The sequence below is a fragment of the Anguilla rostrata genome, chromosome 3 (genome assembly GCF_018555375.3).
Source record: "Anguilla rostrata isolate EN2019 chromosome 3, ASM1855537v3, whole genome shotgun sequence".
Lineage (NCBI taxonomy): Eukaryota > Metazoa > Chordata > Actinopteri > Anguilliformes > Anguillidae > Anguilla > Anguilla rostrata.
In genome coordinates this window covers 13028064-13040672 of record NC_057935.1, presented here as the reverse complement: position 1 = coordinate 13040672, position 12609 = coordinate 13028064, and positions in this window count along the sequence as shown.

The following is a 12609-nucleotide window of genomic DNA, read 5'->3' as shown; positions in this document are numbered from 1 at the left end:
ACATAATTTAACAAATTAAATCATGATTGTATTAATTATTTTTGTAATATGTGCATTAAATTATTTTTTTAAATAATTTAAATTAATTTTTAAATAATAAGTACTTTTCACAAAGCTTATTTAAAACTATATTTATCACACATCTAGTCTGAACGTTAGGAATAGGCATGGAACAATGCTGTGCGTAGTGCTTTGGACATGGACCCTTCAGCTTTCCTGTGCATGAGCGTGTGATTTAAACATTCACTCTGTGATATCACTCTTCATTATTTGACCCACCTCCGAGCCAGTCTACTGAGACTAAAAGGAGAGTACACGATCATGCAAATGAAGCTTTGGTCACGAGGACCAATACGTAGAGATATTTGCACCCATAGTCATTCATTCAAACTTTATTTAAGATTCTCGGTGACAGTTGAGGGTAGGAACCCTCTTTCTCAATGCGCCAAGATTACAAGAGATATAAGAAATAAAAGAGCATAAAAGAGATAATAACAAGCGTCAATTAAAAACAGTTACAATCAAAAGTGACCAAATCTGTGATCAGGGATCTAAAATGGCCCAATGATACAATGGAATTCAAAGAGTCATCACCTCTCTTCCCCCATGGGTTTTTTTAGTCATAATTATGTTTTTTTTTTTTTTTTTGACAATGTCATTGAAATGGGGGCAGGTTAGCCGCAGGTTTTTCACCATGATTCTTGCCTGAGCATGCAGCAGAACTAGAGATACAATTAGCCTGCTGATCTGAAGACCAAAGGTCATGGGAGCGGCTAATTGCACTCGGAGGACAACCCCACCCTCTGTAGTGGACATTCACTCACTTATTGACGTCACTCAAGACTGAGCTGAAATGAGCTCAGGTGAGATTTTGCCTGTGAACACCACCCCCTTCCCCCCATATACCTCAACCATCTCCCTGACCCTCCCCCCACCACCTCCCCCCCAACTAATGAATAGTGGAACAAAAACACAGTTTCACAGCCTGTTTTCCTAATAACTAATTATACTAATTATATCTATATTTTTAGAATTATAAAACGGATCGCTGTTAAACAGACTTGTTCACCTGGATTCTAGAATGTTCACCTGGATTAAAACAAGATCAATGAAGCAAAAGCTGCCATATTGTACACCTGTCACGTGTTGTATATGATATGCTATTGTTAAGGCATTTATAGTAAAAATCCATACGACAAGGACATCATTCTGCATAGCTAGCGCGCTCTGTTGATTAAAATGGTAATCTCAGCACATGAACATTCAGAGCGAATTGATTCAGATAACATTTTTACCCTGTATTGGCGTGTTGTAATAGGTTCTCTAAATAAGCCCTACGTAGACTGCAGATAATTAGGGTTGAATGTTGTCGTACTGTACGTGCCTCAACAAGATGAGTTTGGACATTGCTCTCCTCAGGGCTAGGACAAGGACGGGGGTAGGCAAGCTAATTGGGGATCAGTGTTTTTTTTTTTTCCTCCGGAGTCTTAGAGAGCAGAGACATGTTTCCGTGCGGTAATGGGTCACAGTTTAAGGAAGAAACACTGCTTTTGATACTGCGCTTGCTTTTTCCTGATTAAAAAGTCATGAGAATGGGTGCATATTACTGCTGCTTCATTAGGTACCATGATGATGAGAAACAAAGAGTTATGTAAGAAATTCAGGGATGTCAACGACAAATTGCTGGGGAGAAACACTGACTGAATTAGACAACACCCTGGATTTATCCAACCAATTTTCTCCTTGACTTTTACTCACAATTAAATGAAAGCATTCCCATTTATTTTCACAACACAATTTGCCGAGTTTAGCAATCATGAAAATGAACTCTGCCACTCTGTGTTTGTGAAGAAAAAATCACTCTTAAATGAATTGTGAATTGTACCATTAAGGACAACTCTCGAATGAATCCAGGCCAATGTTGTCTTTGTCAGGCACAATGCCTTCTGTGTTAATGTCATCCTAACCATCCCTTAGCTCTGCTAGCAGACTTTATATACCATATCTCCAGAGATGGGCCATAGGCTGTGGGATCCGTACTCTGCTGTTATTCCTTATGAGGATCACAGTCAGCATCTTGTAGAGGGCCTGCAGCTTGAATTTCCTTCCTTCCTTCCTACTTATTTTTATTATTATTTTTATTTTTTTACAATATTGGGATAAAGTCAACAGCCGAATCCTCTCGGCCCGGTGAAAGCAATGTGCTCGCTCACTCGCGCATGTGTTTAGTTTAAAAACGTGCGCGCGGCACAAGTTTATTGTACGAGCTGAAGGTTGCCGTGCCGTCTCACCTTGTCGCGGCCTGGAAAGGGGCAGATTAACTTTGGGTAAGGGACGCGGTCTCTCCAGCTCACTGGATTTCACCTCCCCATTATTATTCCACAGCAGATGTGCTGCTGCCAAGCACATCTGTCTGAATGCCACGCTACGCCACCCCTGGCACCGGCCATGCCCACGGTCAATTGAGCCTGAAAATGTAATTGGCTGTGAAACGGGCTGGATTTGCACACGGAGTCCAGTGAAATCCACCGAAGTTGCCGATGTTTTAGTCACCTTCACCCCAGCAGAAGCCGGGTCGGAGGACCTCGATGGTTTGCCACTTTTCTACCACAATCCATCTCCACCATTTTAATTTGCAGCTGCACCGTCTGTGTTGTGACTTTGGGGCTCCCAGTTATCACGAGCTCATTAGCGCTCAAGAATTTTAATGCAAGTGCGTGGCTTGCATTCGCCCGACGCTAAAACATCTTCACATTATAGGAGTTGATTAGGCCTGAAGAAACCACGCATTTGCAGAAACAATATGGTGGGCACCTCCCTTAATGAGCCTTAATGCATTTTTTGTGAGCCAACCCTAATTAAAATGTAAAATGAAACTATGACTAGTGCAGTGTATGCAACAAGTGTGCAGTGTTTATTTTCACTTGTGTGAATGTTAATAGAAAACTTACAATATACTGTACATTTCTTTAAATGTATCACCCCCCCCCCCCCCCTTTACTCACCTGTGGATTCTGACCCCCCAGTACTGTGCTGGAACTTGTACTGGTCTACAGTACATCTTGCAACAGCCTAGTGAAAAACTACACTGGGGTGTGAAATCCTTAACCATGATTGTAATCCAAATTCTATGATTATGGATTTTTTTATCCATGGTTGCCATATGTGACACATGCAAAAGAGGTAGCCCACATTCTGTGCTCCAGTTACACACAGATGACGTGTTGCGACACTGACATGTCCGTGAATTGAACAACACTCCTGAACTCCTGTTGAAAACGACAATATGCTAAATAGCATAATCGTTCATTTGGATTTCAGTCAATCTCTTTTGAATGAACTTGCTCTGTCGACAATAGACTAGCCAAGTGGGGAGTTTTCCATTGGTAGGCTATTAATGTAGCCAGAATTCATTAATTTATTTTCCTTTTTGGGCTTCTGAAGCGGTCACTGGTATGGAATTAAGCTCTATTGTGTCAGACTGCAATTCTGAGCTCTGAATCTGTTTTTTTGCAAGGATTCCACTTTTAATATTATGTTATTATTCTCTTTCCCTATACATCAGGGAATAAAGTCAATTTCTCTTTTAAACTTTTTGCAGAATCAGCTTCCCTTTTTAACAGGGGGGTGCTTGTTGTTGCCTCTGTTGTTCCCTGGGTTTTTTTTGCGATCAATGAAATATTTATCCAGACTTAACGGAGTACCGCAGACTAGACTCTAAGCTCAGAGCAGCAGGACTCATGTCAAGTTCCCACTCAGTGGGGATAAACAGATCTTATTTTGCAAGCTGTTTATATTAATTCAAGAACCTCTGAGAATATCACTGTTATGATTGCACTGACACCAATTTCATAAGGTATTTTTGGTCTGATTTTTAGTAAAGCAGGGTGTGTACAGTACTCCGGTTGTGCAGGACGGAGTAACAACACTGTTTCCATAGCGCCATCATGGTGATACAGTCTCTATATAAACGGCCAACTTTCTGTAGAGTATCTGAACTGGTATGCTATGCCAGATTTGGTTGTGACCTTTTTTTTTAATTATAAGCACACACACACAAGTACAAGTCCTGAAAAAAAGATGGCATGGTCTTTGTCCACTGATGCTGAAAGGTTTTTACTAATGGGTTGACAGTGATGTTTCTGGACCTTCTCTGTAATCCTGTGGAATTATGTTCTTATCAACATGCTCCTAACATTCTTAGATGCAAATGCGTTGGAGTCCAAGGTCCTTCCCAACTCTGTGGCACCAGAAAGAGGACTTCCAATGATTTATATATGACAGCATACTCAGTGGCGTCCCTGACGCTGACACCTTTCCCCCTGCAAGCAATACTTCAAAAGAATTTGATCTGGGAAAGTGCATACTGGAGAAAGGCACAGGAAGGATTTACCAAAGCAGAATGCTAAATATGACAGGTGAAGGTTCAAACTCTAATTCTGTCAACCAAATGAATGGGAAGGTTTTGGTCAACTCTTTTGTTTTTGTTGCTGTTACCATGGTAACTTTTATTGTGACTGATCACTCATTTTCCAGTGGGTGGGTACTAGGGCTATGCAGAGATACCTTTATTTGTATCTGTATTTTTAAAAATTATAGAAGTATTTGTTTTTGTATTCAGATAGAACCCGGACGTGGTTATGGTCAGTGAGACAAAAGTCAAGAGGAATATCATTGATATTTGTCATATGAGTAGAGGGAAGTAGTTTTCTTTGGCTATCTGCCTTTGCTCTGTAAGAAAAATGGTGTCTCCTCTCCTATTGGTCAGACTGCTGACTCCTCCCCATTGTCCCTTGCAGGGGGTCTGTATCTGCTAGATCATTTCATTTAGTTTGGGTTTGACTCACAGCCATAAAACAATGTGCTGTATAGTGTGGGAACATGCTTCTTGTCAGCTGATGGGGAGTGACTACATAGATTATTTTCAGAGTAGGCTACAGCTGTATACAAAATACATGTAGTATATGAAGGATAGACATTTGACAATTCAGAGATAGATTATGTAGACTTTTTGTGTCTCAGTCTTCATGCAACTCTTAGCAGGTTAGTTTAGATTTCAGTGGCAAAGTAGCAATACATGTGAATGTCAGCCTGTGCAGTCTCCAAGTCACTTACAGTCTATTTTGGTGAAATCTAGTATGACGGGCTGCTTGAAGCTTTGACGCTGACGTGCTAACTCAATAAAGAAATGCATGATTTCTGTTTTTGAGTGATTCATGAATCACTCCCTGCTTGCTTTAACTTGATCTTGTTAATCAAGCTGAAACGTAAATGACAGCAGTCATGTAACAGCCAGCTGGGAAGCGAGGCCGTATGACAACAAACATTCAAGGTAGCTCCGACCTGATCAGGCATCGATAGCCCACACAGACTACTTTTCCCGCGCGGACGCACGCGTGCGAGTGCTGTCAGTGGGCCTCTCATTCCCACTTCCTACTCTCTTTCGCTTAGAAGCGCCGTGGTTTCTCAGAAAATGTGATCAAGATGGCAGCAACACACAAACTTCTGCTGTTACTCTGGCTGAAGAATTCCATTAATGTACAGCACATTCATTATGCTACAATGTTATTATTTGTTCTCAAATTCATATTTGTATCTCAAATTCATATTTTGGCATAGGGTGGTGGGTAGCTACCTCAGAAAGGAGGTTATTGATCACAATGTATTGATGTGAATTTTTTTCATTTGGGCCTTCAGTCCTGACACAGCCTAACAGGTTGGGCAGCGCAAAGTGTCGCTAAAGATCATTCTACAGCAGTGCAAAGTGACCGGATGGCATTTCTGTGGTGACCGAGGAGGAGGCAGCTCCATATGAGTCAGCGAGCTTGGATTCCAGTCAAAATTTTTGCCATGAACTTTTTGTTACAGACAAATACTCTAAATGCAAGTGTTTGTCTTTCTCTTTTAAACAAATATAGTGTTTGCGAGTTAATTTTGCTAATCTCTGAACTCTCCAGGTTGCATTTGTCTATTTGTAAATGCATTAGGATTGTACTGTGTTTAATTGTGAAGCCTAAATTAAGCACCAGGGCTGGAGGAGGGCAGGGGTGCGGCGTACGAGGAGGAGGGCCCCTCTGGTGGGCGCTCCCGAGAGCCGGTAGCCGTGCGTCGAGGGCCCCCCGTTTCCCCGCGGGAGAGCGCTAAGCTGCTTTGTCTCTTATCTCCCTGTTTCAGGGAAGGCGCGCGTGAGGCGGTGGGGTATTCGCGTGCTGGGCTGGCCCCACAGTCGCCCATTAGGAACGCGCAGTCGGTTTCGGAAGTAGTAAGGGGTGTTTGTTTGATAGCTCAGAATGTACTCCCTTTAGGCTCGGAGCTGCTGATTATAGACTGCCCTGAGGTAGCTCATATCTGTGTTTTAAATTGTAAAAATGATGGGGGGCCAGGGGGAGGGGGGGATTGTATGTGGCTATGGCGAATCAGCACAAGAGGGAAGTTTGTTTCTCCATCTGTGAAATAATCCAGGAACTCATTCTTTTCTATCTCGTTTGTAGCGATGCCAACTCTGCATCTGATTGGTCCCAGCTTGTCTTTGTCTTCAGCGTACTGGCGGAGTCCCCGCCGCACACTTATAGTCAGGGTCCAGTACTGCTCAAATTGTGGCAGGTGTCCCCCGAGACCCAGAGATTTGCACCTACCTAAAATCTCCCTCCCCCGGAGAGACTGGACCAGCAACAAAACCTCATCACTGAGGTTTTTTATTATTATTATAATTCTGATCACAAGAGCGAGAAAAATGTTTAAAAATATTTCTGTGTTTGGGCTGACCATGCCTTTTCCGGCTTGTCCGCTGCACTTAATCTCATTTTCACCTCCATTGAGAAGTGGATCTATTCCAAGGTGCAAATCAAACAATTACATGATACATGTAGGTTTTTTTTTGTTTGTTTTTTTGTTTTTGTACTTGAGGCCTGAGGCTTAGGGAAAATAAGCCCTCCATCATTATTGAAGTACAAATTTATTTGGATGGGTAGAATAGTGGATCTACAGCTCCCATCTGTTTCTAAGCTCTTTGTGAGGCTCCTGTTGCCAGTGGTTCGAAAAGCCTAATGGCATTTCTTTGGCAATGTTTTTTGTGCAACAGAAAGAGACCAGGACAGACCCTCTGCAGCTGGCCACCTTAGCTAATATGAGTCCTCTTCCTCCCCAAACGCTTTTCAATTACTCAGAGAATCTGTTGGGGTGCATCTGTTGCTAGTCTCAGTGAGCAAAGAGTCCACATCAGCTTCAGTCACAGCGCAGATAATGTAGCCCTGATGTGTTTAGGCGCTGGCGCTAGGTTTGTGCTAATGGCACTCACAGCAGTTTTCATACTGCTTTGGAATTCAAGGGGTGCGGTGGGGGGGGGGGGGGCGGGTGGTGGGGGGAATGTTTAACTTGTTTTCTGAAGCACACTAACTGATAGGAGGAGTGCATCTGATGGAAGGTGGCATGGTGACAGGTGTATGTACGGTGTCCATCAGGATTACAGAAAGCACAGGCCTGCTGTGGCCTGCGCTGTCAGAAGGACGTGTCCTTAACCAATCTGTAGCTTAGCCTGTTTCCTTCTTTTCCCCCTGCATGCTAAACCCTTATACGTCTATTCAGCCGAAGCAGGGATAAGCTTCAGTTCAGTGCATGAGCTATATTGTGTTTATGCCCAAATGAAAAAAAAAGCAAAAAGCAGTGGTATCAGATCGGCTTCCACTAGCAAATCCCCGGAGGCGGGGGGGATGCATCGATCAATCAACCCCAGAATCAAACTCCCCGAAAGTACACCTGGCTCCTTATCAGTGTGTTCAGCCTCCCCGGAGGGAAAAAGAGAAAAAAAAAACTCACCTATCTAAAAAGGAAAAAAATGACTAATGGTTTGTGAGTGAATGAGAAAAAATGAACTCTTTAAGAGGCTGTTTAAGTATTCTGCGTTGCTTCTGTTCGGAAATCTGTTCCTAGCCTTAGCAGTATACTTCACTGTGTGTCTGCATCTATACCACCCCCCCCCCCCCGCCCCGCCCAACCCACCCTTGTTGTCTCCTCCTCCGCATCCTACTTCCTGCGTATATGCCTCAAGTTCAGATCCACCAGAGCAGACCTCACAGAGACAGTCTGGTGCAATCTGTATGGCAGCCGGCTCTCAGCCCATTTGCACACCCCCCCCGCACCCCCCTTTGGCCATGGGTGTGCCACACAGCACAACAGAAGTACCACCACCTGGACACTGACAGCGGGTAACCTGTGAACACCTTGTGTAGCATTTAGACGGGCCAAAGGAGTTCCAACACTAGAAACCCTGGCCAACCTTACCCGACCGGTGGTGGGATAAAACTGTACACATGTACACTTTAATATCAAGCCATATGCTGAAGCGTTTGCTGCAACAGGGGGGCTTCGTGAACAGATGTTGGCTGAGTTCGAATTCACAGGGCACACAGCTTGAACAGATTAATCAGCCTTGTGCCTAGTGTGAAATGATAAGTCCATTTTCACATGCACTGTGATTTTGAAGACCTTTTAAACTGCATTCGTTGTATCTGCATCCACCATTTGTTTCTGCTTCTGTTTCTGAGAACGTTGCTCACATAGGAAGGATTTGGGTAATAACGGCTGTTGTGTGTACTGTAGCGTAGTGTAGACTTTCTGAGCTCACAGTCCATTTAATAAGTGTTTCATTAATTTCCTGTGACCTAATTACAGAGTAGCCTTACGTACGTTCCAATATGCAATTTAAATGTTTGTATTGCCACCGCATGTATGCTGTAGCTAGTATTTTGCATGTTACCGCTGGAGTATTTAATTATGCTGTTGTAAATATCTAACAAAAGTGTACGACCCATAGTGCACTAGTCCAGTCCACATGCATCTGATGACCCGTTTCAACTGCTTACATGTCTTTACTCATTATTTTTAAATCACTGCTACAGTGTGCTCTGCCACAGCAGTCTAATTTAGCATTTAACCCAACAACATGTCTCTGATCTCTGATAACCTAGGCCATGGCCTTTTCTTCTAAGCACGTGAACAGACTTAACCTGTACTTCAATCAGTTTGAGCGCTTCTTACAGTGGATAACATTGGACAGCCCATGTGGTAACTGAAAGATTAATTGAGATGAATAAGGCAACACAATGTAGTTATTGATTAAAATGGAGCCCCAGAACCTCCAGGATTTTCCCTCAGTGGAGTATGGATCTACAGGTTAAGAAAAGAGATCATGACCCTGATTACATCACACTGATACTGAGGAAGTCTCCTCTTCTTATCTAGTCTTATCCCAGCTAGTAAAATACATAAGCCTACATTCATTCATTCAAAACATGTCCTTATCACTGTCATGTAAACTAAGGATATGTTTCCATTGGATCCATAGGCCATTACAGTACATTATTTTTAAAAAACTGCATTTTGGTTGTAATAACCATATTGTATAAATACGTGTTGTTTCTTTTTTTAGATGACTGCCATACCACAACCACACCAGATGAGAATAGTCAAAATCAAGAGAACACACTCACAGCTTTACAAAACTTAGAAACATATTTTTTCATTCTAAATAAATTCCTGTTGTTTCATAATGCATTTCAACATTTTCTTTGTCAGTAAATTGATTAAAACATTGTCAGACACGAGAACTTATTAACTTGGGAGGGTGTCCCAATGCAAAAAAAAAAAATGGATGCAATGCGCTTTATGGTTTCATTGTCAACAAGACTCAACAATGCGACAAGATGACTAAATTTACAGCTATGGCTCTATGTATGCTAAGTGGAAGCAGTACAATAATGTAACTACTGGCAGAATGCCATGAGAGGTATCTGGTGTTAACTTGGCCATGTTTTCATGAGAAGTGACAATGCATCCATTTCTCTTCAGAGAAAGAGCGTTCGACGGCTGTAATCAGAATGGTGGAAAAGTAATCCTTTTCTCCTAGCAGACCGTTCGGGCCATAATAGTAGAGAAGGTTGTTTTCGCAGAATATTGTACCTCATTGAATTATCTTGACGCGGTGACTAATTTGCGATTACCAAGCTTGATAAAAATGTTAAGAACAGGACACGGGGGTTTGAGCTTGAACTCAGTTGTGAGTTGAATGGGACACAGCCTATGTTGCAATTTAAATCTCTGGCTTTTTCAGCTTTCTCTCATATTCAGTCCCTCAAACCAGGCACTTGTGGCCAGATAAGGTGTTACTTAACTATAATCAAAGATTTCAGGAAATGAACATTTTTAAAAAATGTCTGGCATGATGTTTTCATGAACAGGTGTATTGTTTTGGTTTAGTTTTTTTTTTGCATCAGTCAGAAAGTTATTTAATATTTTATTGGCTTTTTGAATATTCATATCATAACCATAAGATGTGTTTAGGCATTTTTTGCATAATTTTATGTAAAATGTCAGCATACAAACATAATGGAGGTTACTGAGGTAATTATTATTGCGTTACATTTCACAGCCTGCTCTCCTTTTTATATCGTAACCGGGGCGTAATTCTGATCTGGCTTTATGGGTGGCATATGGGAAAAGAAAATGCCAAAAACCTGCTCTCCGGCTTAAATCGGGGGCCGTTTAACATTCCGGGGCCGCTCTCGTCAGGCTGGGAGGAGGAAATTTGTTTTTAACATTGTCCCCATTGTTCGGAGCGCTGTAATGATCTTGTCCGTCTGCTAGGAGAAAAGGATTACTTTTCCGCCATTCTGATTACAGCCGTCGAACGCTCCGCCCCCCCCCCCCCCCCCTTGAGAGAACGCTGGACCAATACCGGAGGAACGGCGAAGGAAAGAAAGACCGGGTTTCAGCAGGTGATGACGGGTATTCGCCCAGTGATAACAATACGCCCCTGTCCCAGCGGCAGACCTCATTTCCTGTTGAGGAAGCCACTTGGAGGAAGCGTATGTTTTTGTGTGTGTTATTTTACAGTACGGATCGCGGCTGTTTCTTCTTCCAATGGCCGGTCTGAACAAGTTGATTTAACGCCACGCAGAGCCTCAGCGCTGACCCCCACTAACCACACACACAGCCCCAGAACTGACCCCGCTAACCGCTTACAGTTTCAGTCCTGACACCGCTAACCCGCGTACAGCCTCGGCTAAATGAAAACGCCGGACCAGAGCCGAGGAAGTGATGAACGAGCTACGAGCGGGGTTCTGACAGCGCGCCCGCGGCCGAAAAAAATTAAATTCCACCGTTCTGGGCCATTGTAGTGGAGAAGGTTGTTTTCGCAGAATATTGCACCTCATTGAGTTGTCTTGACTCGGTGACTAATTTGTGATTACCAAGCTTGATAAAAATGTTAAGAACAGGGCACAGGGGGTTTGAGCTTTATAGAGTCACACAGATTATTTTGATTCACCACAGGCCAACCCTCAAACCGAATCCCCCACCCTGACCTCTACCTTTAGGCTTTGTATATAGGCAAGTTCAATTATCGGTGGACAGATGGATAGCAAAGAAAATATTCCTGGTTCACCATGCAGGTCAGCCAGGAGTGGACACAGGCCAGTGTGGTCTCCACAGGCTTTTTAATGTGGAATGTGGTTGGCCCACCGGTAACCTTGGAGCCAATCAGAGAGGAGGATGCTGTGACTAATGGTTGCTTGTGCTTTTCTGTTACAAAAAGTAAATACAGGCAGAGCTTTTAGAATTGTCCATTCAAAGCCAAGGCAAGAAACCATGAACTCTTCAATGATTTAAACATTACAGAAAATATATTTTTCTATGGGTTACACACAAACGCTCAAATACAAATTATAGTGTTTTGTGTTAAATTACAAGATTACATTGACCTGTACAGGAACCAAATTTAAAATACCACTCATGCACTTCCCCTTTGCCTTCCTGACTGTTACAGAACCTCCTCATCTGTTATTTTCAGTGAAGTGAATAAAGGTTGAGTTAAATGTAATTGCTTACCTGGGATTTGCAGTCATTACAGAAAAGAAAGTGTTATGAACACCACCTACACCCAGGACCACTACTTCACTCAAGCTCCATGTAGACAGTAAAACATTTAGTGTTAATTTTATTCCAAAGGGAGGGCTCAAATGTACTTTTTCAGAGCTGATTTAACACTCGACATTTTACTGTGAAAATAAGCATACTCCTGTGAGTAGTCAGGACGGTACTTAGTCAGAGGAACCAATTCAGAATGTGTCAACCGGTAATTAAATGCAGTCCACATCATTCAGCTTTCTGTCAGTTAGACATTATTAAAGGGGAGTTCTTTAACCATGTAAAAGGCGCACCATGGTGTATTTTTGATGGAAATGAGAAGGAATGCTTTTGAAAAATCTGGTCTTACCCTCAGGACCATGTACCACCTGAGCAGTTATTTTTCTGCCCCAGCGCAGGTGCAGCAGACTTGGGACAAGACCTATTTGTCATATTTTGTCCTGGTGTGGCTCACAATACTGGAATGGTAATTGGCCAAATCATCTGCCCTGGTTTATTTTTGAGGGGATGGGTGGGTGAGGTGCAATTAATGGCTTTTAAACCTAATCTAAAATCTGAACGCCTTATCAAAATCCAGACATTGGGCACTTCCATGCCTTGTTATTTCAAAGCGCACTGCAGTTAATTTGGAGCTATGTGTGAATTGTGAAATGCCTAACTTTGACAGGATAGCAATGAATGAATGGA